A 27,259-nucleotide genomic window follows, 5' to 3' on the forward strand; every position below is an offset into this window, starting at 1 on the left:
ATGAGTCATAATGTAAATATCTGATATGTAGGATATCTGATATGTAGGATATCTGATATGAGACCCCAAAGGGATAGAGACCCATAGGCTAAGAACCACTGTTCTAAGTAATAACTGAGTCTAGATTGCCAAGCAGAAAAGAAGACCTGCTATAGGATTCCATTTGCATAAAACTGAGCAGAAAGTAGTAGTACAGGCCTGTAATCCCAGCACAGGCTGAGGAGTAGGATAGAGAGTTCAAGGCCAGCCTGAACTGCATATTAAGTTTGAGATCACCTTTTTATTGAGACTGTCTCTAAGACAGAAAACAGTATTTTATACAACATTCTGAAAAATGCACACTAGCCTATCATGGCAGGACACATTCATATTGGGGGTGAGTATTGATCAGGCAGAAAGAAAATACTTCCAATGGTCTCATAGGGGTGGGAGGAGGTAAGCTCTGTGTCCCTTAGACAAGCCAGATGAACAAACAAGATTTCCTCCTTTCGATCGGATTTCACATCTGGTTAGGAAATGAGAATGACATGAAGATGGCTAATTCCTAGGATATACAGCACCCAAATCCCAGAAAGAAACCCATGAGACACTGTTCCCATCCCGCCAAGCCACTGCATCACCCATTCAGACTTGCTTATAGGCCTCACATATCACCTGCCTCTGCCTTAGACACCAATTAGAAAATGACAGAAATAATTAATACTCAGTGTAACTCAATACTGCTCAGTGATGTCTATCTCTACGCCAAAAGGCACCTGGTGAAATTTCAGTCAGGAAAAAGACGAGGCTCTTTTCATGCATCTGGTTCTCATTTGGTTTCTGATTTCTTTTCATTAGACTAAAAGTGAAAGTCTTAGCAGATCATAAGCTAAAAGGTGAGTTGAGAATGGTGTGTGTGTGTGTGTGTGTGTGTGTGTGTGTGTGTGTGTGTGTGTATGTTGAGACAGGTTCTCATTATATAACCCATGCAGGCTGAGAATCACTGATACTCCTGATTCTACCTCCAGAGTGATGGGATAACAAGTATACGTCATCAAGCTAGCTAGAATCTGCAATTTAGTGGGTCTCACTTGTGACTTTGTGATACTGTTGTAGAGAACCAGGTAGCCCTCTTGGACTAGAAAAAGAAATGTTTTTCTAACTAAATTGAGGAACAATGGGCACATAGGTCTGCACTGAACTTCCTATGGAAGCTTGGAGAACAGTAATATGTATATCAGTAGTCCACTCTAATCCAAGACTGAGGAAGGATCAAACTCAAGGGCCTGGTTGATATATTAAGCCATCCCACTCCCAAAACACTCCTCAAGTAAAACAAAAGCTAAGTACAGTTGATTCCTACATAGATTCTTTCCTGCAGATTACCTCAAGTTCTTCCTTAGTTGTTATGACTCAATCTATGTATCATGAGTTTGTGTACACCAAGGCTCAATCATACTAAAACATACAATAAATAATAAACTACAATATAACAAGCCTTTTATATATACCATTTACAGCTTTCCTGGATGTCAGCACTGATCCAACCCCAAACATCTGCCCATATTTAAGCTCTGAGTATATTCAGTGCTCTAATCTCCTAGAGTAATATTTGGGGCCATCCAATCCCAGGTTTTCTGCTTATTTAGCTGAGCCCCTCCATGAGCAAAGGCCCAATACATAGACAGAGACAAAGGTCATCCACTTTCTATACCTGGAAAAAGCAACTGCAGTGTCCCATTAAAGTTGTCCTGACCAGCCCATGAAATGTCTTGAGAGGGTTGCTGTTCATTATTGAGACACTGAGATCTAGGTTGGGACAAAATAATGAGGTGTCCAAGCAGCTGAGATGAGTCTGTGCACAGGGACACCAAACAGCATCCTACTGGAGAAAACAGATAAACCATAGGGCATGTGACCAGGTCTAGCATGTACTTAACTGCCTCTTTGTGCCTTCACCTTATCAAAGAAAACTATGCAAAAGTAATGACCTCAACTTCACAGCACAGCCACTGCCACACTAGAGTGAAATTACTGCTGTTGAAGTAAGGCCTTTTTGCCTAAGCCTGTTCCACATTCTACAGCATCAGAAGGGCAGAACAGGACAGGACATGTGTACAATGTGTTTTATCTCCAAAGAAACAACTCAGAGAATATGCAGAAGGCTTTATCCACTCTGTTGTCAGATTAATGATGTTACAGATTTTTCTCCATATGACAAAAATTGAGAGCTACTTCCTGAGGTCAGAGAAAGGCAACATGAAACACATTTTTCAAATATTTGGTTTATTAGATTTCCCTAACCATCCTAGAATACATATATAAAGAAAAAGCCACTCCTGATCACAAGGGATAAAGTTTATATTCAAAAGACTTTCATGACCTGACTCCCACAAGCTACAGAGGTTACTCATTCCCAGAGCCTGGGCCAATCTCCCTCAGAGTGTACCCATAGGGACTGGGAAACTACTCACATGAACAGACAATTCAGGGTCTAGTGAAGCAAAGAAAATGCCCATTGGCTGCTGAAGGAGAGCCAACCCAAAGTGGTCTATCCACACAAGGGACACATACTCAGCACCAGACAGAAATGAACTGCCAGGCCTTCTGCAGTATACATGAACCTTGACAGTTGTACCGGCTAGTTTTGAGTCAACTTGACACAAGCTAGAGTCATCAAAGAGGAAGGAGTCTCGTCAAGGCAGTGCCTCCATGAGATCCATTTTCTCAATTAGTGATCAATGAGGGAGGGCCCAGCCCACTGTGGGTGTTGCCATACCTGGGCTGGTGGTCCTGGGTTCTATAAAAAAGCAGGCTGAGCAAGCCAGTAAGCAGCATCCTTCCATGGCCTCTGCATCCACTCCTGCCTCCAGGATCCTGCCCTGTTTGAGTTCCTGTCTTGACTTCCTTCGGTGATGAGCAGCAATGTGGAAGTGTAAGCTGTATAAATCCTTTCCTCCCTAACTTGCTCTTTGGTCATGGTTTGTTTTGTCACAGCAATCAATAGACAAGTCTGTGCAGTGCTACACAAAAGCCAGACACAAAAAGTCAATGTTAGATGATTTTACTTTACAGGAAATGTCTATGGCAGGCTCAACCAGAGATTTGGAGAGCAGCCTCTTAGCTGTCTGAGATTAGGATGTGAGCAGGAATGAGTACTTGCCCAGGCATAAAGCATCATTTTTTGGGGCGGGGATGGAAATGTCTTAAAATTGTATTGTGATAGCTACACAAACTCTGAATTTACTTAGTCATTAAACTTAAAACTAATAAACTGAAGCCCGGTGTGATGGCTCACACCTTTAATCCCAGCACTCAGGAGGCAGGGAGATCTCTGAATTCTAGGCCAGCCTGGTTTACAGACCTAGTTCCAGGACAGCTAAGGCTACACAGAGAAATCCTGTCAAGAAAAACCTAAAAAAAAAAAGAAAAGAAAAAGAAAACAAACAAACAAACAAAAAGAACCAAAACAAACTAGTGAACTAGTGGGCAGGGTAGCACAGGCCCCTAGCCCCAGCTATTGGGGAGGCTTGGCAGGTATTAATCCTCATACCTGAGACTGCAAATTCAAGGACTGCCTGAGCTACAGATTGAATTTAGAGCCAGGCTGGACAACTTAGTGATGTTCTGTGTCAAAAATCAAAATGAGGACTATCTATCTCATGTGAGAGGGCTTGGGTTGGGTTCAAGTACTAGTAGTGTGCAAATACGAGTAGTTGGAAGAAAAAAAGAACAGATGAAAATTACATGCCTCCATAAAGTTCTGAAAGAAAGGAAGGGCACTGAGCATGGTGCTTTTAGTATTTGGAATCCAGGATGAACAGACTGAAGGAAGACCCTGTCCCAAAGCAGGGTGTGTGTGTGAGGGGAAGAAAGAGAAATGCCACTTGAGACTACAAAGGGCAGCTACAGAGGGAAGATAGATTCCAAAAAGACACAAAAGTGATGGTCTGAAATGTTGTTAACAATTTCTACTTCCAATCTGTTGAGCAGCTTCTCTCAGTCAGGCAATGCATTAAGCCCTACAGAATATGGAAAGGATGCTGCAGAAATTTCATCCCGTTAAAAAGGAGACCAGCTGGACGTGGTTCCTATTTCACTTGCAGTCACTTGTCCTTAGAAAACAGGTGCTTGGATAAAGGAACTCAGGAACTCTGCCACCAAGCAAACTGCCTTGGGCCTCAAGTCTTGAAGGGGCTGTCAGGGGTCTTCTGGCCTCATCTATGCTATGTGCTGCCCTTCCCAGTTCCTCCAGATCTACAGGCTGCAGCAGGCCAAGGACAAGTGCCTCCATAAATTACAGTAGTTCTGGGGAATTTGCCCCCACCATGCAACAAGGCTTCTAGAATGGGCTCCATACCAAGGCTCTCCTCCCACCTAAGACTGTAGGGAACTTCATCTCCCACCAGCTAAACTCAGTGAATGCTGCTTAGCCTCCAAACAGAAACCACCCATGCTGGAGCCAGGGGAAAGGTGGAACAATGTGGGCTTGTTCATCCAGTCCCTAGGGCAGGCCTGGGGACCTTCCAGAGACCCGAATTCTAGTATATGCTTATGCTAAAATCCACAAGCCTTCCACTAGGTACAGTTGTTGTGAATACATCAGCTCAAGACTATTAACAATATTTTGCTCAAACTCAGCATGCCACATGCTTTTTCTGAACTATACTCTGGATTCCTAATATATTACCAAGGGCACAAAGTGAATGAAGTTACTGTGTGTCTCACTTCCTTAGAATAGCCGGCAAGCTCAAAACATTAAGGCTGCTGGAAGAAAAAGTTTGTGAAGCCATGCCTAGCAGTGTGCCACATACACACCCACCCTTTCTCCTATGGACTTCTAGTCTTCAAAAGCAATCAGTAAGCACAGAATCTTGGGGTCCAACTTCCTCACAACCAGTTAGGAAAAGAAAATACAACACTGTATGCTGTGGATATCGCTCTGTGTAAATAAAGTTCTGATTGGCCAGTGGTCAGGCAGGAAGTATAGGCGGGACAAGAGAGTAGAGAATTCTGGGAAGTAGAAGACTGGAGACAGACACCGCCTACCGCCGCCATGAGAAGCAACATGTAAAGACACTGGTAAGCCACAAGCCATGTGGCAAAGTATAGATAAGCAGAAATGGGTTAATTTAAGATAGAAAAGGTAGATAACAAGAAGCCTGCCACAGCCATACAGTTTGTAAACAATGTAAGTTTCTGTGTGCTTTCTTGGTTGGGTCTGAGTGACTGTGGGACTGGCGGGTAAGAGAGATTTATCCTGACTGGGCCAGACAGAAAAACTCTAACTACAAATGGCGCCCAATGTGTTGGCAAGAATTTCCACCTAAAACCTGAGAAAAAAGATTCTAAGACAGAGCTAAAAACAGCTTCCTAGTTGTCTCCCTCAAGTTAGCAGCAGCCTGCCGGTTTGAGCTACTGTGGCGGGTTCCTGGCGTGTGTGTCTGACCTGCAGTGTGGCGGGAATGAGGAATCTACAAGCGGCACTTTGCTCTGCTGCGTGGTGGATTTAGCCTTTGCGAGTTAAAAAAAAAAAAAAAAAAGTTTCTCGGCTATGCACTGCTTTGATAGAACTGCTTCTGATAGTTGATGGTACACATGGCTCCAGACCCAGAGCTGGCGGTAAACTGTACCACCGCCATGTTGGGAAGCTGAGGTGGGCGGAGCCAGCAGCCACAGTGGCGCTTCAGTCTTACAAAGATGGATATTACACAGAGAATCTGGTTTATGTTGTCTTTTGGATTTTTAACTGCAGAAAAACATTTGATCATAAAAGCTGTTGAGTTAAACAAATATGTAAATTTTAAAGGTACCTTGACTTCAAAATTTGGATATAAGGATATGTTACTTTGGAAAAGAGTCTCTGCTTTTGTTTCCACAGAAAGCCAGAGGCTGTGGATTTGTTCCAGATTAAGATACATCAGGTTTGATCAGCCAAGACCACCTGAAAGGTCTCCAGTGACACCATGGCCCAGATGATCCAACATCCAGAATGGTTTCAAGGCAACTGGCTCAGAGGTTCACCCTAATGGACTACTGTATAATCCTAAAATTTTCTTTGTGTCCCCATTAAGATACAGCGCCCCCCTCCAGCAGGAAGTAGTAAGAGAAACTACGCCCACATTCCCAAAATTATCAAGCTGGCTTTGGAGATGGAATTGGCTCACTCCTTCTCTAAACCCAGACATATTGCTAAAAGAAAAGGTTAAGAGATTCTTGTGTCCCAAATCAGAAGAGCCCTCTGGTGTGGGACAGAGAAAAACCAATATTTTTCTTTAAAGCAGGTTGATTATAAATGCGATCTCTTTTTAAAGAAGAAAAGGGGATATGATATAGATATAATAGGATAAAAGGGTAGATTAAGGAAGGAACTTACTTCTAAAGAGCAACAACTTGTTTAAAATGTTTTACATTGGTATAGATTTTAGTCTATTGATACAAACTTAAAGTTAATTTTGTTATACTATGTATATATTTCTACTCGTGTTTAAGGTATTATGTTTGTATAGCTCATTTAAAATTGTAATGGATAATTAAAAATAGATTAATAATTAATCATCTGTGATAATCATACTCATAGCCATGTTAGTTAAGTCTTCTGGGTATACATAGAGATATTTCAGATAGATAGGTAATCTTCAAATACTTCAAAGACCTTCAGAATATGGCATTTAAAATATTTTTAAAATTTAGACTTTCTGGACAGTGAGACATGTCTGCTCCTGGCAACACCGATTTACTTCAGAGACAATGATGGGCATTGAAGACACTTCATATCTTATCTTCACCTTGGCAAAAATAGCCATTTGGGCAAGAAACTGTTCTTGCCTGGACTGCTTGATTAACTGGACATGCAGGACCCATAGAAAGGTGACCACTGAACTTTGCTTGACAAAATGGTCCTTCAGGTTCCTGCTTCACAGAGGAAACTGCCAGACATTCTACAGGACACTGAGAGAAGTGACCGAGAGACTCTAGCCCTGTGAGCTGAAGACAAATGCCCCAACTTTACAAAGGAACATTAGGTGACTGTCCAGGCTGCCAGCTGTCTCTGTCTACTCTTGCAAGACTCCTGAAAAATGCTTACATCCTTCTCCCGGTTCTCAGGTAATATTATATCCTTCTGAGGTCTTTGATGTGGTTGAAGACTAGATAGTTATAATTTCCTCAGTTATGATAAAAGATAAGTTAGATATAAAACCTTAGACTCACAAATATGAGATAGACAGGATATCTTCTTTAATATTGTAACTAATTCTTGCTTGATAATTATTTTGTTATATGTAATTGTACTATGTAAAAGTTAAAACCTTCCTTAAAAAAAAAAGAAAAGGGGAAGTGCTGTGGATATCGCTCTGTGTAAATAAAGTTCTGATTGGCCAGTGGTCAGGCAGGAAGTATAGGCGGGACAAGAGAGTAGAGAATTCTGGGAAGTAGAAGACTGGAGACAGACACCGCCTACCGCCGCCATGAGAAGCAACATGTAAAGACACTGGTAAGCCACAAGCCATGTGGCAAAGTATAGATAAGCAGAAATGGGTTAATTTAAGATAGAAAAGGTAGATAACAAGAAGCCTGCCACAGCCATACAGTTTGTAAACAATGTAAGTTTCTGTGTGCTTTCTTGGTTGGGTCTGAGCGACTGTGGGACTGGCAGGTAAGAGAGATTTATCCTGACTGGGCCAGACAGAAAAACTCTAACTACAACTGTATTTACAGTAAATACTGTCAGCTGCATTTTTCTCTTTCACTGAGCAGTCTGTCGAGTAAACATAATAAAACCTTCTCTCCATAAGTTCCCATTCATTCTCTGAAAGATCTGCTGGACTTCGGGGATTGACTGGCTGAGCCAGAAACACCAGCACCCACCTTCCAATGGAGGAAGCTGCCCACAGCAGGTGCTGGGTGGAGTTTCAGAACAAATCCAGTCAGTGCAAAGGGAATCAAACAGCACCAGGCACAGACAGGGCCGCTTGATAACAGCTCCTCCTCTGCCTCTCCCCAGAAGAGCTCTCTAACAAGGAAAGTCCCAGGACAGGCTTTGCATTATTTCTAAGAAATGCAATGCCCAATTTGTGTTCTGATGGCTTTCAAGCATTTAGAACTCTTTCTGCTTAGTCTCCATCTCAAAAGCCTCACTCACATCCTTGTCCCCATCCCTTCTCTGAATCCCCAAAAGGCTCAAAGTAAACTTCCTGCAATGCCAAGGCATTTGTAGAAATGGGCACAAGGGGACTAGTCAGGCACAAGGGAGCTGGGGCAGTATGCCTCCCTCAGAAGGGGACTCTAGTGGTTTTTGTATGTTTCGGCACTGGAGAGCTACACCACTCTATCCTCTTTACTTGCTCCCCTGCCTATCCTCTTCCATCCTCCTGGATAGTTCCTGTTTCCTCTTTCCTCATCTACTCCCTCTCCGTCCCCCTCCCCACCCCATAACCTCAATCCAGCATCTTCAAACATGGACCCCTACTAAAAGGAAACCTACAGTTCTCCACCTCTATTCTCCTGAAGGTAAGTGCTGCGACCTGCCTCATGGACAACCCTAGGTACAAATAGCAAAGGATATAACAGATTTTAGAGGTAGTCTAGCCATCACATGTGATTTACATAAAGCATGTAACTCTCTGTAGACAGCTACCCCAGTGAGGCAGAGTATGAGCACACTACACAAGGAAATTGAATAAAAAACAGACCAACAGGACAGGCAACAGTGCCTATCTAGTCCAAAGAAATAAATGGAGCTAAAGGCACCAAGAGAACGTTCTTCCTGGTAGTAGATATAGAGACTCCATAGAGACTGGAAGATTTTAACTATGCAGAAAGATTTTAAGGTTAATCAATGTGAGAAGTTCCTACGTTAATATCTACCCCATATCTAATTCTATGGTCATCTTTATGCCATACCTGGCTAAGGATTTGTTTTTGCCTGTTCAAAATAATGCCCATTACATTGTCATTTCTAAAATTGTATTTGTAGGTGAACTGACAGATGATTGGTTGACAGATTGAAACAAATACATATAACTCTGTTTAAACCACCAAAGTACCAATGATGCGTAAAATACCAAAGCCAGGCAAGACAGACTGTGTCTGTAGTCCTAGATATTTTAAAGGCTGAAATAACTGGGTCACTTGAGCCCTCAAGTTCAAAGGCCAGCCTAGGCAAGACAGTAAGAATTTGTCTTTAATTACAAATATATACGTACATATATATGCATGTATACACATTTATAGGGAATGAATGTTACCATGGTTTGAATACAAACTATGTCCCATAGGTTCAAGTGTTAAGCCTTTGGTTCCTAACTGGTTGTGCTATTTTGGGAAATGCTGAAAATTTTAGAGGGTGGGACCTAGCTGGAAGAAGGAGAACAGTGTAGGTATATCAGTTTCCAACATCATCTGTATATAAGGAACAGATCATCAAAGCTGATGATCCCAAAGTCTAGCCTAGAATTCACAATTAAGCAAGCAGCAGGCTGAGTTTTCAACCTCCAGTTTGAGACTGAGAAAATCTGGGTTGGAGTCTGAGACTCTACATGTCCGATATATATTTTCCTAAAGCAGGCCTCCATGATACATTTAGCATTTAGTAGAATGTGGCTTCATTGGCCCTCTGCCTTCCATCTCAGCACTACCATTCACTTCCCAGACCTGCTGTTCTCTCCTCTGCCTTGCTGCCTTGAAACTTTTTTGTTCTAAAACCTGTCGCAGGGTGGTGGTGGCACATGCCTGTAATTGCAGCACTCGGGAGGCAGAAGCAGGCGGATCTTTGTGAGTTCGAGGCCAGCCTGGTCTACGGAGCGAGATTCAGGAAAGTTGCAAAGCTACACAGAGAAACCCTGTCTGGAAAAAAACACGAAAAAACAAAACAAACAAACTGTTAGCTCCAGTCCCAGCAGAAACTGCCCTTTTCCCTTCCTGTGACCTTCTTGGTCACTAGAATCCAGCCAAAACTTCACTCCAACACCATGCCAGGCACAAAGAGAACATGGTCTCCAGGCATTAAAAAAATACATATTCAGGCTTCCAGATGGGCCAATAGCCAGGTGGACATAATATTCTATTAAGTTTTAAAAGGAATGCTTGGAAATGGATGGATCTAGAAAAAAATCATCCTGAGTGAGGTAACCCAGACTCAGAAAGACAAACATGGTATGTACTCACTCATAGTAGGATACTAGATGTAAAACAAAGATGACTAGACTGCTACACAACTCCAGGGAGGCTACCTAGAAAACGGGACCCTAGGAAAGACACAGGGATCGCCCAATGACAGAGAAATGGATGAGATCTACATGAACAACCTGGACGTGATCAAGAACAGAGAGGGAGAACAAGGAATAACAGACCATGATAAATGAAGACCACATGAGAACAGGAAGAAGCAAAGTGCTAGAGAGGTCCCCAGAAATCCACAATGATACATCCACTGTAGACTACTGGCAATGGTCAAGAGAAAGCCTGAACTGAACTAGTCTGGTGATTGGATGGCCAAACATCCTAACTGTCATGCTAGAACTCTCATCCAATAACTGATGGAAGTGAGATCCTCGGCCAGGCCCCAGGTGGAGCTCCAGGAGTCCAAATGGCGAGAAAGAGGAGGGATTGTATGAGCGAAAATTGTTGAGACCAAGATTGGAAAAAGCACAGGGACAAATAGCCAAACGAATGGAAACACATGAACTATGAACCAATAGCTGAGGAGCCTCCAACTGGATCAGGCCTTCTGGATAAGTGAGACAATTGATTAGCTTGAATTGTTTGGGAGGCACCCAGGCAGTGGGACCGGGACCTGTCCTTAGTGCATGAGCTGGCTGTTTAGAACCTGGGGCTTATGCAGGGACATTTTGCTCAGCCTGGGAGGGGGAACTGGACCTGCCTGAATCCCCAGGGGAGTCTTTGCCCTGGAGGAGATGGGAATGGGGGGCGGGAGGGGGGAGGACAGGGGAACCCATAGCTGATACGTAAAATTAAATTAAATTATAAAAAAATAAATAAATAAAGTTTAAAAAAAGGAATGCGTCGTGCTTGGGTGTTAACCTGTGATCAAGAATTAAGGCTACTTAGGGATGGAGGGATGGCTCAGTAGTTTAGAGTTCTTTCAGAGAACCCAGATTTGGTTCCAAACATCCACATGACAGCTCACAACCATCACTAACTACAATTCCAAGGGTTCTGTCAACTTCTGATCTCCACAGGCACTTCAAACATACAGTACACATACATATATGCATGCAAAATATTCATACACATAAAATAAATTTTAAAATCTTTAAATAAAAGAATTAAGGCTGCATGTGAGGTGCACGGTTGTGCACAATGCACATCTATCTATAATGCATGTGGGACTTGAAGTTGGAGACAGATCAGGAGTTCAAGAGACCCTGTCTCAAAACAACAACAAAAAGGGCAGCTTAGGGACATACAGTTAGTTCAGTGGCAGAATGACTGCTTACTACTTGTAAGGTCCTAGGCCTGATTATACAGAAAGAGAATCCCAGTACTCAGGATGATTGCTGCAAATTCAAGACCAGCCTGAGCTACTGATGAATTCCAGTCCAGTGTGGCAACACTGCACACTGTACCTCAGTGATACAACACTTGTCTAGCATGTGCAAGGCTCTACCTAGTACAGTACCATAAATAAATAGAGAATTAAGAATTCTTTATGTGTGCCTCATTGTTAGACCCTGGTAAGTTGGTCAGTTCTGTTTTATTGCAACAAAACACCTGAGTTTATCAGCTTATAAAGAGGAAAGATTTCTTTTGATTAACTGTTTCAGATTTTCGTCCCTGGTCACTAAGCCATTATCTTTGTTGGCAGCATAACACATCAAGGTGCCAGTGCCCATGCTAAAGCAAGCTACTCACCTCAAGGCTGTTGGGAAGCAAAGAGAGACAAGTGACTGGAGTCCCTATATCCCCTTCAATAGCATATCCCCAATGATCTACCTTTCTAATGAGGCCCCACTTCTTAAAGGTGCCACCACCTCCAAATCATGCTACAGGCTTGAGATCAAAAAAGGCTAAGGAGATGGCTTAGTGGATAAAACACTTGGCATGCAGACTGGAATTACGATCCCTAGAACGCATGTAACGTCAGATGTATAAGCACGTATCTTTAATCCCAGTGTGCTTACTCCCTAGAAGTTCATGGGCCAACTACTGGGGCATATGGTGTGGTAAACAAGAAATCTTGCCTCAAACAAGGTTAGAAGACAGGGACCGGGACCTGAGGTTGTCTTTTGGCCTCCAAAGCCCATACTGAGTATGTGAATGTGACCAACCAAACACACAAATAAAAAAAAGTGTCAAAGTGACTGAAACATTCAAGGGTCTGATGAGTGGTGGATGAGTGCTGACTAAAAAGGAAGCCACTCTGAACTTATCTTCCTTGATGAAACATGTTCACACGATGTACTCATGGTACCCAAAATACAACTTGAACAACCAATGCCTTAAAAACAAAAAAACAAACAAACAAACAACAACAACAACAAAAAATGGCTAGGAAATGCCCTTTTCCTTGGGGTGCCACATTGTCCCTGCGCTCAAGTTCCTGGCATATAAACTATAAAAGGTTGCCTTTTTTTATCACTGTTGGAGGTAAATACAGGAAGCAGCAGAGAAGTTACAATGTAGCTGTCTCTTAAATGTCCACTCATTAATTTTCTCATTCCCTGTAGAACTTCTGAAAACAAAATTCCAGAAGATTCTCACCATGCGAGGAGAAGCAAAACAATTTTTTGCTTCAATTAAAATTCCACCCTGTCATAGGATGATTAGTATAACCCCTCTCCCCCAGCAAGGCAGAAGTCACAACACAATGAACAGGGGCCTCTCTAGGAGTCACAGAACAGTAAGGAACCTCAGGCAATGGTATTAAATACATCCTACAGGGATAGGAATGGAGCAACTGTAAAAAGCTTGCCTAAAGGTACAACTAGGACTCCAGCCCTAGCAATAATACAGACCTTCATGAGTCCTTTTATTCCAGAGTCACTCATTTTCTTTATTTAAATATTGCATCACAAAGGGTAAGGGTATTACATTTATTTATGTGTATGACATGCACAAGAGGTAAGTGCACACCATGCCACATGTGCAGAAATCATAGGGCAACTTACAGGCATTAGTTCTCTCCTTCTACCATGGGACTGAGGGATCAAACTCAGTTTTGTGCTTTTACCAGTAGAGCCATCTCCCTGTACCCCCGCCCCCCTACCCTTTAGCAACAACTTAAAATTTCTAGATAGATACCTTAAAAGCCATTCCAAGCACAAATTATTCCACAACCTCTATAGTTTGATATTTAAGGAGACTTATCCAAACTTATTGCAAGCATAGTGAACTTTCACTTAGGAAAAGCCTTTGCTGCCTTTATGTTATTTGCATGTGAAAATGAGATACTTCATTCAAAAAGGTGAAATTGACTTCCTCCTTTCCTAAAAACACCCCTCACAAACAAATATTCATTCATTTACTCACTTACTCAGTCCTGAGAATATGTGAAAGACTGGGGTCCCAGAAACAGACTGCTAAGTACCAGTCCACAGGAGACTTTGAGAAACATCTGTCTCACAGAACACTTGTCTTAGATCTTTTCTCACTATTTTCCATGTATTGAGCAGTAACTGAACACCCCTAATAGGAGAAAACAGCCACACTGCCAGGCCCAGCCAGGCCCAGCCCAGCCCAGCCCAGCCCAGCCCAGCCCAGCCCAGCCTAAGTAAGACCCTGCACAGTTCAAAAGGGCAGATTCTTATGTGCTGGGATCATAGAAGCACAGCTGAACTGCTGATCCATGCAGCCACATTCCAATACCCAGACTGTTCCCCTGCCTTCCTTCATGTTCCTTATGGGGAGTTCTAGGAACTAGCTATGAAGTTTCATGAAATTACCTTTATCCAAGTAAATGATTTCTCTGAATGGGAGGGGGGTGAAAGAAGGGGCAGGGGAGGAAAGGAAAGAAGGATAAGGAGGGAAAAGGAAGGAAAAAATCTATTGAGGATTTCTAGGTTTATATGTTACATGTCCCCTGCTCTTGCTGAAAATTTACTTTTATATTGTTGTTTAAACTTAAAAGATGAGAGAGAACTTAGAATGTAAGCAAACTTCTTTCATTTAAAACCAAAATATTATAGCTGGGCATCAAGACTGGCTTCTGTAATTCCAGCACCAGGCAGGAGGATGGTGATTTTGTCAAGGCCAGCATGGGACTCTTGCAAAAAATAAAAAACCTTAATGTAGCTAGTGATAAGGATCAGTGGTAGAATTCTTTGGCTAGCAAGTGTAAGACCCTGGTTCCATCCTAGCACTGCAAAAATAAAATATAGAACCTTAAGCTATTTCTCCACATATAGCTGGCACACAATTATATCATCACTACATAGATCTAGCCCGACAGTAGGAAAAGTAACTGCTATAAACTAGGTTTTCATGGCACAAGGTTACACTAATAGAATGCAAAACAAGCAATAGATGTAAGAACTTTATTTCTTGTGGTAGCAATTCAAATGCCACCTTACCATTAAGAATAACAAGAAGGCTAGAAAGGTAGCTCAGTTCACAGGGTGATTGCCTGGAATTGGCTTAATCTCCAGTATCACATAAACTAGGCATGGTGGCACATGCTTGCAACCCTAAGAATTAGGACATGAAAGCAGGAGGATCTGCTTGCCCTCAGTTACATAGTAAGTTTGAGGCCAACTTGAGCTACATGAGACCCTGTCTCAAAATGAAAAAGAAAAAAGGAAATTCCTAAGAACAAAACACTGAGAAATTTATTTGGTCATAAAATAATGAGCTTTCATTCCGAAGTGCAAGTAATTTGGCAATGGTCATATATAATAAAGTAGTTACTGATCTTTGCAAAATTACGTAGTTTATCAGATGAATGGCTGTTCCATGGTGATTAATATTCACACTGGGCTGTGTGAATTACCATAGCAAATTAGCTTAAAGCATTAGTACTGGAATTGGGTCCTCAAAGCACTAATAGTTGAATGCAGTGAGTGGCTTTAATAGTCAAGGTTTCTCCCAAGCAGACTCATTGAATTACTTTTCTCTTTGATAAACACACAGGTCTCTTCTGCCCATTTTCTATAATCCCTTAAAACAGCACACACATTTCCACATAAAAATATGTCAGAGTTACATATAACTACAAATACAGCTCAGCGATAGGAGGCATGCTTATCATGTACAAGGACCTGGCTTCCATCCCCAGCACAAGAAAAAACAAAATTTTAAAAAAGTTACACTTTGTAGCCTTGGAACTCCCTAATGTTCCAGTTCTGGGCTGGCTTACAACCAGCAAATATCTGCCTGCCTCTGCCTCAAGTGGCTGCTCCTGGCTGATAACATTAACAGTTAGTGACAGGCAACTTCCCTATCCATCTTGTTACTTCTTGTGTGACTGAAATCATAATTATGATATGCAATCTCCACCTGGAGTAGCTAGCTGGCTGCATGTTATTTTCAAAAAGAAAAACAGATAAGGCTCTAATCTCTCCTAGGGAAACCTAACAGATAACTCCCATGTTTGTTGCATTCTTATTTGTGACTAACAATTATTTCCTTTAAAAGGAGAAAATTTAATCCCTTCATTTGTGAGAGGGAGACAAGAGTATCTCCAGTTCTAGGCAGCCTGAGCTACACAGCAAGTCTGTCTAAAAAATAAAATTAAAGTAAATAATAAGTAAAACAGTATGAAGGGTAAATTGGAAATTTTATATCAAAGTGACCCAAATGTGTTACCTAGAAAATTATTCTGTAATAATCCTTATTGTCAAAAGGCCTGATGGCACACACCTGTCACTTCAGCACGCAGGTGTCTAGGGGATCTCAGTTTCATCCCTCTTGGTAGCTGTTGGAACTGAGCACAGAACATGTACACTGCCTGTTTGACTGGAACCTTTGGGGAGGGACAATTCCCTAGGGCTCAGACCACAGTGGAGGCACCTGAGAACACCTGTTACAGGTGTACATCAAGAAACAGAGAAAGGCATAGCCTGTACAGCATGCATCAAAACTTCCAGAGCTTTCAGAAGCTACTGCCTGTCTAGTGCATGGTGCAGATCTAGTAGCCAGGACTCCGGTGACCAACCCTACTCAGCCTTGGCCTCTGCCAAGCATGGTATATAGAAGAAATGAAATGATGAAATGGAGGGAGCAGACCCTAAAGCCATATATCATCCTCCAACCAAGTGCCAGGTTTCCTAATAGTACCTCAGGGGTAACACTTGAATCCCTGGACATTTTTCTTCCCCAGAGGCCCAATGTTTCCTGTTGCTCTGCACATCCCTGCATCTATTCACACACTTAGTGCCAGCAGTCCTGGACCCCCTTGTTTAAAACTGTCCATAGTACTGGGGGCCAGTGGCAGAATTTGTGTCTAGAGAATGTGCCTAGCACAGTAGATTCAATTGCCAGAAGAAAAAACGAAACAAAAAACTTTCCATGGCTCCTACTGTCTTTCAAAAAGGATGCTGCTCCTCCTACCTCACTTGCTATCACCTTCTATGGCCTCTCTTTCTCCAATCCCTTCACTCAGCATAAAAAGATGAGGCCTCTGGAAGAGCACCCACTTCTCTTCTAAGGCTTGTCCAGCCATGGGTCAGATCCAAAACCAACCCAACATAGACATGTACAAAGCATTTAGCATGGACTACTGTGAAATGCATGCTGGGCTATCCCAGTAACTGACAAAGCATGTGATCCTTAAAGGCATTCCAATAGCCCAGGGCTTTGTAATCTAAACATAAAATACATACATGAAGCCCTTTTTCCGTGCTGAGGATAGAACCCAGGACTTTCCATATGCTGGCCCTTGACTTTGGTAGGGAAGTCTTACCCCCTTTTTGAGACAGAGCCTCATTTATAGTCCAGGCTTGAGTGGTATCACCATGTAGCCCAGTCTGACTTCAAATTCATGATCCTACTGCCTCTAGTTTTCCTTGCAGCCAGCAATCTGCTCCTTATTGCATTCTTATTCAGGTCTTTGTATGTGAATGGTACTGCATAGCATTCCTCAACCCATCTTTACTTCACACCTCCAGCACTTCAGAACACATGTGAGATACTAGGATAAGTAAAGCCAGATTCCTAGAACAGGTACTCTGGATAAAGTTCATGGGGTAAAAGAGAGCCACGCACATCAAGTTTTCCACACTCAGAATTCCCCTTCAAGAGCAGAGAGAAATAAAGATGTATGCTATTGCTCAGCTTGCTCCCTCTACTCTTATACAGTCCTGGGTCCCAAACCTGCTAACGGTGCTGCTTATGTTCAGATGAGGTCTTTCTGCACCCACAAAGATGCCCACAAGACTATCTGACCAAGGTAATCACCTACAAACATGCCCAGAGGACGACCTGAACAAGATAATTTCCCACATGCTAGGTGGTGATGGTGCACACCTTTGATCCCAGCACTCGAAAGGCTGTAGTGGATAGCCATTCCATTCTTGGCCTGGAAGTTCCAACCCCCATTGAGGCTTCAGTATCAGCTATGACTACAAGGCAGGGCTGAGAGAGGATGCTGAAGACCCAAGATCGAGATGCCAGGGATCTCTTTGGGGCCTGGACCCTGGACGCTGGAGGTAGACCCAGCAGAATTCTCCAGAGAACACCACCGGGCTGTGCCACACCTTTGCCAGACCCTACAACCTACCTGTCCCTTCATTTGTAAGTTACCCCACAAAATAAACCTCCCTTTTAACTACGTGGAGTGGCCTTAATAGATTCACCAATATCTGGCGCTCATGTGGGGCAAATTCCAAAAGCCTAGGCGGCTCCCACCCTCAGCCTCCTCCCCGGCTGGCGGGTACCTAAACCCACCTCCAAAGTTCCATATAACCAGGGAACGCCTACACGGTTCCATTCCCAAAAAAGGGGGCAGCTATTCTGGTCTCAGTTCTCTAGCTTAGCTCCCAGACCAGCGAAAACCGCTGTGAGTGAGAGGAAGGCAGGAGGGGAGACTGAGAACGGCTGCCAGGACAAGGAAGATGTAAGGTACTAGTAAGCCACAAGCCACGTGGCAAAGTACAGATTAATGGAAATGGGCTGAATATAAGAGTCAGAGCTACACAATGGTAGGCCTGAGCTAATGGCCAAGCAGTTTAAATATAAGCATCTGTGTGTTTATTTTGTAAGTGGGCTGTCGGACTACAGGGCTTGGCGGGGGCTGGAGAGAGGGTCTCCAGCTACAAAAGGCAGAGGCAGAAGAATCTCTGTGAGTTCAGGGACAGCCTGGTCTAGAGTGAGTTCCAGGATAGCCGCGACTACACAGAAAAACCCTGTCTCAAAACCCCCCTCCAAACAAACAAAGATAATCACCCACAAACATGCCCACAGGATAAGCTGATCCAGACAGTCCCTCACTGAGACTGTCTTCCAGGTGACTTTAGGTTGTGTCAAGCTGACCATCCCAGGACGTCAGCACTGTTATGGCTACACAGTTATTCAGATATCAGGATACTTTGCCTGGCATGCCAGCACTGCAGTTCCTGTCACTCCAGCTACTCAGGAGAGGTTAGTGAAGGAGATCCTAAATCAGGGCCAGCTGGGCAACTTAACAAGACCGTCTCAAAAGAATTTAAAAGGGCTGAGGACATAGTCCTGCAGTAGAGTAGCCACTAGCATGCATAAGGCCCCTTGATCAAAGTCTACTGCCTCCACCCTCAATCCTTACCAGTTGAGCAAAAGCTACTTGCCTGAGTCCTGCCACAACTAGTTTCTCAGGCCTCACTTCACCATAGACCAGTACCTGAAGGGTGATGCTTGATCTAGCCTTCCAGAAAACTGCTTGTGCCCACAGAGAGGCTTGATTCTAGATAGTAAATTTCATCCTAGACCCGGGAAGTATTTTCAATTTTTCCCTGAATTCAGAGTTTTCTTATTGCCCCCCACCCCGAAAAAAAGAACTCCCCTTCAAAACCACCTCAACTGAAGTGCAGGCTGTAGTTAGAAAAGGTTTCCTGACAGCTCCTGTTTGCTTCTACTGATGGAGAAAGGCATTGTATTAGAATCAGTTCTTTTGAAAGATTAATATTTTTTAAAAAATATGTATGGATGTTTTATCTGCATGTATGTCTGTGTACCACATTTTTGCAGTGCCCATGGAGGGACAGGAATTACAGATAGTTTGTAAGTCACTGTGTGGGAGCTGGGAATCAAACTTGGATCCTCTGGAAGAGCAGTTAGTGTTTCTGAGCCATCTCTCTAGCCCCTAGAAATCAGTTCTTATTTCAAGGTGCACCAGATCATGTGGGCCAGTTGCTAAAATTCAGCTTTCTGGGGTCCATGCTTTTGCACATGTCAATAATTGTCTGAGTTGTACTTGGTGGCCCACATTGATAATCCCAGCATTGGAAGACTAAAGCAGAGGTATGAATTCTAGGCTACACAGAGACCCCCCTGGTTTAAAAAAAAATCTAATGAGAAAATTGACATGTTGTGCCTATTAGATTATATTCTGAATAATTATGTTTAGGGCTACAGAAATGATTCAGCAGTTAAGAACCAAGTACTATTCTTTTTTTTTTTAATTAAAATTTTGGAGTTCATTACATAACAATGTGTTGGGAGTATGTGGCCTAGTTTTGGACCAGTATATGAGCGTTTGCCCAGCGGGTCTCCAGACGAGGCAAAAGCCTGTGGGGACTGTCTCACTCGGCAAGGAGCAGTGAACTTCAGGACAGCCCAGAATACTGCTGGGACTGCTCAGCCTGCACACTCTCTTTTCCCTTGTAATACTGATGATTCTCTTGGTGGTTTTTTAGTATCATGTTGTCAATCATGCATGGGACAGATGTGATCATTCCTAGAAACTCTGTTTTTTTCTCAAATATCTTCCCCTAAAATTCCTTGGGAGCTGATGCTTCTCAGGTTTCTTGTCTGGGGAGGCCAGCTGTCACCATAGACCCCGGGAGCTATTCTGATTCAGTGCTGACAAGATCAGAGGCAGATTAACCTATTTCTGTAAATATGTTTTGAACAGGATTGTTGTTCTTGAAAATGTGTGCCTATGTCAATCACCTTTTAGTTTTTTAAAGACAGGATGTACCTGGCTTGATATTTGGCCAAGCTAGCAAAATGATAGGTGGTGTTTTGTTTTAAAGATGTTTTAATGTAAAAAGTTGGGAAAAAAATATTTGACATATATATATATATTTGGCCAGAGGTTAATGTTGGAGTATGGGAAAAACTTGTTAGTATGGACAAGAGGCACACCAAATTCTTCCCATTGCCTAATTTTTGTAAGAATATTGACTACCTTTATCTATGTGTACCACATACATGCCTCTTGTCCATGGAGGTAAGAAGAAGGGGGCAGATGTCCTAGTGGAGCTGGAATTACAAATGAGTATGACCTGCCGCATGGTTGCTGAGGACAGAACCACGGTCCTCTGCAAGAGTGGCAAGAGCTCTTAACTACTGAGATCTCTCCAGCTCCACCTTCAACCGCTTACTTTATGAATAAAGTTTAACTGGTACATGGTCCTTTCATTTATATATTGTCTATGGCTATTTCTGGCTACATAAGACACAGAAGAAGAACTGGCCCACAAACCCAAAAATACTCTGTGGACCTTTAGATAAAATGCTTGCTGGCTCTTTATTTACAGAGGGTCATCTGGATATTAGAAACATCCCAAACACATCTATTGTTACAGTGAGACTTCTGGTACTTCTTACAGAGCTAAGAATGGGGAAGGGCATGGCATTTCATAAAATGCCGAGGATCTTCTTTGCACCTTGAAAACTAGCCTTTAAAAAGACTACATTTTTACGTCAGAGAGAAGGAAGAGTTGTACAATAATGTGCTCAGTGGCCCAAGTTGGAACACTGTTCTTTTGACTACCTTGTACGACCTTTGCCAGGACACTGGAGCCTATGCTCATACCTATTAAACATAAACAACCTCAGCCAAATCTCCTGCAGACTTATTACAAAATCAGAGTTGAAAGATAAATGAGGGGCTGAGGAGATGTCTCAGTGAGTAAACTGCTTGCTGTGCAAACATGAGGACCTGAGTTGAAATCCTCCACACCCACATAAAAAGCTGGTATAATGGCACACACCTGCAACCCCAGTAATGGGGGTTCGAGTGTCAGAGACAGATGAATCCCAGTAGAATACCCAAAGTCAACCCCTAGCCTCCACATAAGCATGCACAGAAGAGTACACACATGTACATATATACATATACTACATATAATTACTAACTAAATAAATAAGGGAAAAGTAAGAGGCTAGAGATATAGTTTAGCATAGAGTGCTTGCCTAACATCTAGCATTTACAAAGCTCTGGGTTCCATCAGAAGCACACATAAAAATAAATAAAGAAAAAAAAATTAAGACAGGCATGGTGGCACACAGTGAAATCAAGCACACAGAAAGTAAAAAACAAACACATCATTGAAATAGTCAAAGGAAAATTACAAATCCTACAGTGCACTCAATGACTTCTAATTCTAGAAAGAACAAGTTTATTGGGGGTGGTTCCCTTCTGGTATGGACACATGAAACATAACCAGAAACTATCAAGAAACATGGTTTGCATTTTCTTTTGCAGCAGTTGTTGGTGCTATAAAGAGGAAAGAGTGGGAAGGGATAAAAGAAAGCCATTCATTTTCCAAATGGGATCCAGGATCACTTCACATTGGAGAATAGTAGACATGAGAGCAGTCTCTCCTTACAACAAATCTGTCTTTTTCGTAAAGTATAAAATCACACTATACTTCATAGGACAGAAAGAGACTGTCACAGCAATCCAAAGGACAAAATGACTCTAGTGACTGAACTATATCTGTTTGGGAGGACCCTGAGGATTCTTGTGAGATAGTATTTATGTTTGTCTAAGCAGGGGCTCATACACCAATTCTACAGCTTTTGAAAATTTGTAGAAGGGAGGGGCATGCAATAGCACACATGTGGAGGTCAGACATCAACTCCCTTCCACCTTTGCTAGGATTCTAGGAATTGAGTTCAGGTTGCAAAGCTTGAGCCGCAAATGCCTCCCCCCCCCCCCACCCCCCACCCCGAGACAGGGTTTCTCTGTGTAGCTTTGCACCTTTCCTGGAATTCATTCTGTAGCCCAGGCTGGCCTCAAACTCACAAAGATCTGCCTGCCTCTGCCTCCCGAGTGCTGGGATTAAAGGCGTGCGCCACCACCGCCCAGCAGCAAATGCCTTTTAACCTGCTGGGCCATTTTGCCAGCCCCAACATTTTTTTTAAATTGATAGCTTAAATTCTGTGTAAACAGCCTCAGAAACAGAATGACCAATTGTATTCCTTTATAAAGCACAAGATCCCTATACACAGGGCCTCACAGGTACCATGCCTAGGGAATGGAGGTAGGAGAGAATGTAACAAGCTTGAAACACAAGAAAAATTCTCCAAATGAAAATGTCTAGAAAAAGTCAGTAAATAAATGTTCAGAGCAGCATCACTCATAATACTTTAAAAGTAAAAAGTGCCCAAATACCTATCAGCAGATGAATGGAAAAACCAAATGTGGTCCATTCATAAAATGGAATGGTACTGGGATCAAAAAAAGAAACCGGCTTCATGAACATTATGCTTTGTGAGAGAAACCAGGCACAAATGACCACATAGCATGATTCCACTTTTATGAAATATCTAAACTAGACAAACCCATACAGAGCGAGGGAATTAAAATCATTTAGTGGATGCTACAGATTGGGAGTTAGGTGGTTAAAAAAAAAAACCTGCTAATGGAGGTACAGGATTTATTTTTGGGGTGGTGAAAATGTTCTGGCATTAAAGTGATAACTACACAGCTTGGTGAATAAAAAAACAAACAAGCAAAAAACCACTTAAGCCTACACTTTAAAAAGGGAGAATTTTAGCTGAACCCAGTAGCTGTCACCTATAATCTCAGGGACTGGGAAGACTAAGGTAGGAGGATCTCTTAAACCCAAGAATTGGAAGGAGCCTGGGAAACAAATAGAGCATAATTCCACCTGTGATAGTTAATGGTGATTACCAAACTGACAGGATCCAAAATAACCTATGAAACAAACCTCTGCGCATGCCTATAAAGAATTATCTACATTAGGTTGACTGAGGTGGGAACATCCATCCTGAACATGTGCTTGGATCCTGGACTGAATCAAAAGGAGAAAGCAAGCTGAGCAAAAAAATTCACCACTCTGCTTCTTGATTACTGATGCAATGTGACCAACTACATCATGCCCCTATAACCATGACCTCCCTGCCATGATGTACTGTGGTGGGTATTGTGTTCCCCGAAATAAACATATCTGGGGTCAGAGAACAGACAGCCACTAGAACAGAGCCAGAAATGGTGGCTAGAAAATGGGAAGAGTAAGCCATAGCAGAAGCTATGGTGGTGGTATACACCTTTAATCCCAGCACTTGGGAGGCAGAGAGCTAGGTGGATCTCTAAGTTCAAGGCCACTTTAGAAACAGCTCAGCATGGTGACCTACCCCTTTAATGCCAGGGAGTGGGGGCAGAAAGAAAAAGGTATATAAGGTGTGAGGACCAGGAACAAAAAAGAAAAAGCATGTAGTTAGTTAAGCTTTGGAGCAACACAGTTCAGCTGAGATTCATGTGGAGGAGGACTCAGAAGCTTTCAGCCTGAGGAAACAGGATCACCTGAGGAACTAGCAAGGTGAGATAGCTGTGGCTTGTTCTGCTTCTCTGATCTTCCAGTATTCACCCCAATAACTGGCCTCGGGTTTGAGTTTTATTAATAAGACTCTTTAAGATTCATATTACAATGTACTGAATCCTTGAATTATGAGCCAAAATAAACCATTCCTTACATTGGTTGTATCAGGTTGCAGTAGCAACCTTACAAGTAACTAATATACCATCTTAGAAAAAAACAAAATTAAAAAAGGGGAAGGTCTAAAGATAGCCCAGTGGCTGTTCTTCCAGTGGACCTGGGTTTGATTTCCAGCACCTACACAGTGGTTCATAACCACCTGTAACTCTGGCTCCAAGAAATCTGAAGTCCTCTTCTGGCCTACATGGGCATCAGGTACACAAGTGGTACACAGACATACTGTAAGCAAAAACACCAGTATATATAAAACTTTTTAAAGGGTGGTAGGAGGAGGGATTATGAAGTATATAATATCAACTTTTCATAACTAAAAACAAAAAATCAAGAGGAAAACTGGGTATAATGGCACATACTTGGAATCCCAGCACTTGGGAGATACTGGTAGGATGATCAGAAGTTTAAGGCCAGACTGGGCTATGTGAAACTCTGTCTCAACAAAATAAAACAAACAAACAAGAAACATTTCTTTTCAAGACCTTTCCTAGCCATCCCAAGGAAAGAAACTTAGATGCCATATGGTGTATCTTCAATTTGAGATGGTACAGAATGATCATAATTACCAAACTTTAATTACTAAATAGGGTTCTCAACCTGTGGGCTCTGACCCCTTTCAGGGGGGGTAGCAAATCAGATATCCTGTATATTGGATGTTTACATTATGATTTATAACAGTAGCAAAATTAGTTATGAAGTAGCAATGAAATAATTTTATAGTTGGGGGCTCCTCCACAACACGAGGAACTGTATTAAAGGGTTGAAGCATTGGGAAAGTTTTTAACCACTGGATTAAAAGAAACTCCTACAACCCAAGATCAGAATATTCTCAAGGCTACAAGGTCAGGAAGGAGTGGAAAACGTTTAAAATACTCAAAACAACCTCTCCAAAAAGCCCCTCCTGAGTGTGTCCAGGGCAAAAGCTCAGTTCCCTATGCTCAGGTATACCTCATATCTAGCCTCTCTACCTCTATATTTGCTGGGTCCTGCTCTTAACATGACCTTCCTGTGGCCATGCCTTCTCAGCAGAAGCCTTATCCTGGGATACACCACTCTCAAATTACACACCCCCACACCAGATGGTGACTTCAGAAGCAGCTAAAACAGGGGAAAATACCAATAAAGTCACTGGTTCATCAAGAGGGACTTGGATATAATCCTTTCTGTGGAGTGTCCAGGTCTTTTCACCTGGGTCAATGAACAGATGTTTCTTAACATCTCCCCAGGAAAATCATGTGACAAATATATAGACATCAAATTACTTCATGATCAACTGGTTACAGAAGGTTAATGAGAGAGAAGTATCAAAGATGATTTCAACATTTAAGAATAAACATATGGTCAAGATTCAAAATCCAGGAGACTAGAAAAGGTAAAATAATAATGATTTCCATTTGGCTCATGCTGCATATGAAGCCTCAGCAACACCAAGTACCACCCCAGAGCTCAGAAGACAAGGAGAGGCTTCACATATAGATTTGACAACTGTCTTAACAAATATTTTCAAAAACCCTGGGTATTGTGGCACAGCACACCTGTAACCCTGGCACTCCAGAGGCAGAAGCAAGAGGATGGCTGTAAGTTTGAGGCCAGCCTGATCTACATAGTAAGTCCCAGACCAGTAAAGATTACTTACATAGAAATAAAGAAAAAGGAGGGGGGAGCACATGAGTGAGACCACCTACATAAGCAAGGAGAGACCTTCAAGAGAAATTAACATTCCAGAAGGGTACAAAGGAAATGAGGCAGTAAGAGGCCACTGTGAAAATAGTTGGAAAGAAACAGAAACAATGAGTTTTCATGCGAAGTAGAAATCTTCAGAACTGCAATTACACCATGGGTAATTTGAGAATGAAACTCTTGTAAAAACAAAGCAAGTTCCGGCTGTTCATCAGGGCACATAGAGGCTTGCATCCCCAGGAGCCAAAATGCAAAATGCATTTCTGTGGTAGAAATTTCACAGTTATGCAGAGTGGTATGTGGTTTTAATTACTTTTCTCCAAAACAGCCACTGAAAACGGATAGGGGATCAGAAACAACCCCTCCACTCCCAGCTCCTAACCCCTAAATGGATCAGCTGTATAAAATCTCTGTTGTTAAGTCAACATAAAGTAAATATGACTGGCACAGCAGCAAGCCAGTCTTTTCAAGTCCAGATGTTTTCTTTCCAAACTTTCATTCAAGTTCAGGCCCTCTACACACAACGAAAATGTTAAGAAAAATATCACAGACAAAAGAAAACAAACAACAAAATAAAATAAAATTGTTTTAAAGACTGACATATTTGTTCAACTTAAAGTACTATTTTCTAGAAGTTAGGGATTTCTTTTTAAATAGAACTATGTAGAAAATTATAAAAATAAATATATTCCACAAAAACAAAATATTCTGTCCCCCACTGCCAGCCCTCCCAAGCCTTAGGGCTGGGCACTGAGTATGCTAAGCAAGTGTTCTAACAAAGTGCTACATCTCTAGCTGTAAATATCATTTCTGGTTTTTTTTAAAGATTTTTAATTTTTATTTATGCTTCTGTGTGTATATATGTATGCCACATGTGTGTGGGAGCCTGAGGAAGCCAGAGGCATCAGATCCTCTGGAGGTGGAGTTACAAAAGCAGCTGTGAACCAACTAAGGTGGGTGCTGGGAACCAAACTCAGGTAGGTCCTCAAGAAGAGCAGCCAGTGCTCTTAACCAGTGAGCTGTCTCTGCAGTCCCAAATGTGTTTCTTAACATTTCAAAGTGAACAAATTAAACTTCCTCTGATCTGTCTTCTGATTCCAAAAATCTGTCAGTATAATTATTTTTTGTTTATTTCTTTTCCTTTTTGAGATATAGCCTTATGTAGCCTGAAATCATTATATAATAATTATTAATATAATATATTATTAAATACTAATTATATAATAATGGAAGTTAACCTTGAATTCCTGATCCTCCTGCTCTACTTTCCAAGGGCTGAGAATTACAGTTTCTGTGCTACCACACCCAGCTTGATAATGTGATTCTTAAAATAATTATCTCCAAGCATTTAACAATTAAGTCTTCACTGTTTCCAGTACAGAATTCCTGAGTAGAGGAAAAAAAAATACAGCTATACTTCCACAAGGATCATCTTATGTTTGAGCTACTAATCAATGTATTTTCTGTGTCTGTCTAGGTGTGCATAGATTAAACCAAAGACTCTGCACATATGAAGCAAGTGCTCTATTAACTACAGCCCCAGGCAACTTCAAAATACCACCATGCCACTATGCAACAACTTTACAGACATTTGTACAATTAACACTGATAAATATCAGTGTTTACAAATTTACAAACATATGCACAATTAACATACAGGTAAAATTTCATCAGATACAGAATCTGGATCTATAGACAAAGAACTATTTTTACCTACTTCACAAATACAAAAAGGGCTTTCTGCTATTCCTTAGTATCTCCTCACA

This window comes from Onychomys torridus, chromosome X (genome assembly GCF_903995425.1).
Source record: "Onychomys torridus chromosome X, mOncTor1.1, whole genome shotgun sequence".
NCBI lineage: Eukaryota > Metazoa > Chordata > Mammalia > Rodentia > Cricetidae > Onychomys > Onychomys torridus.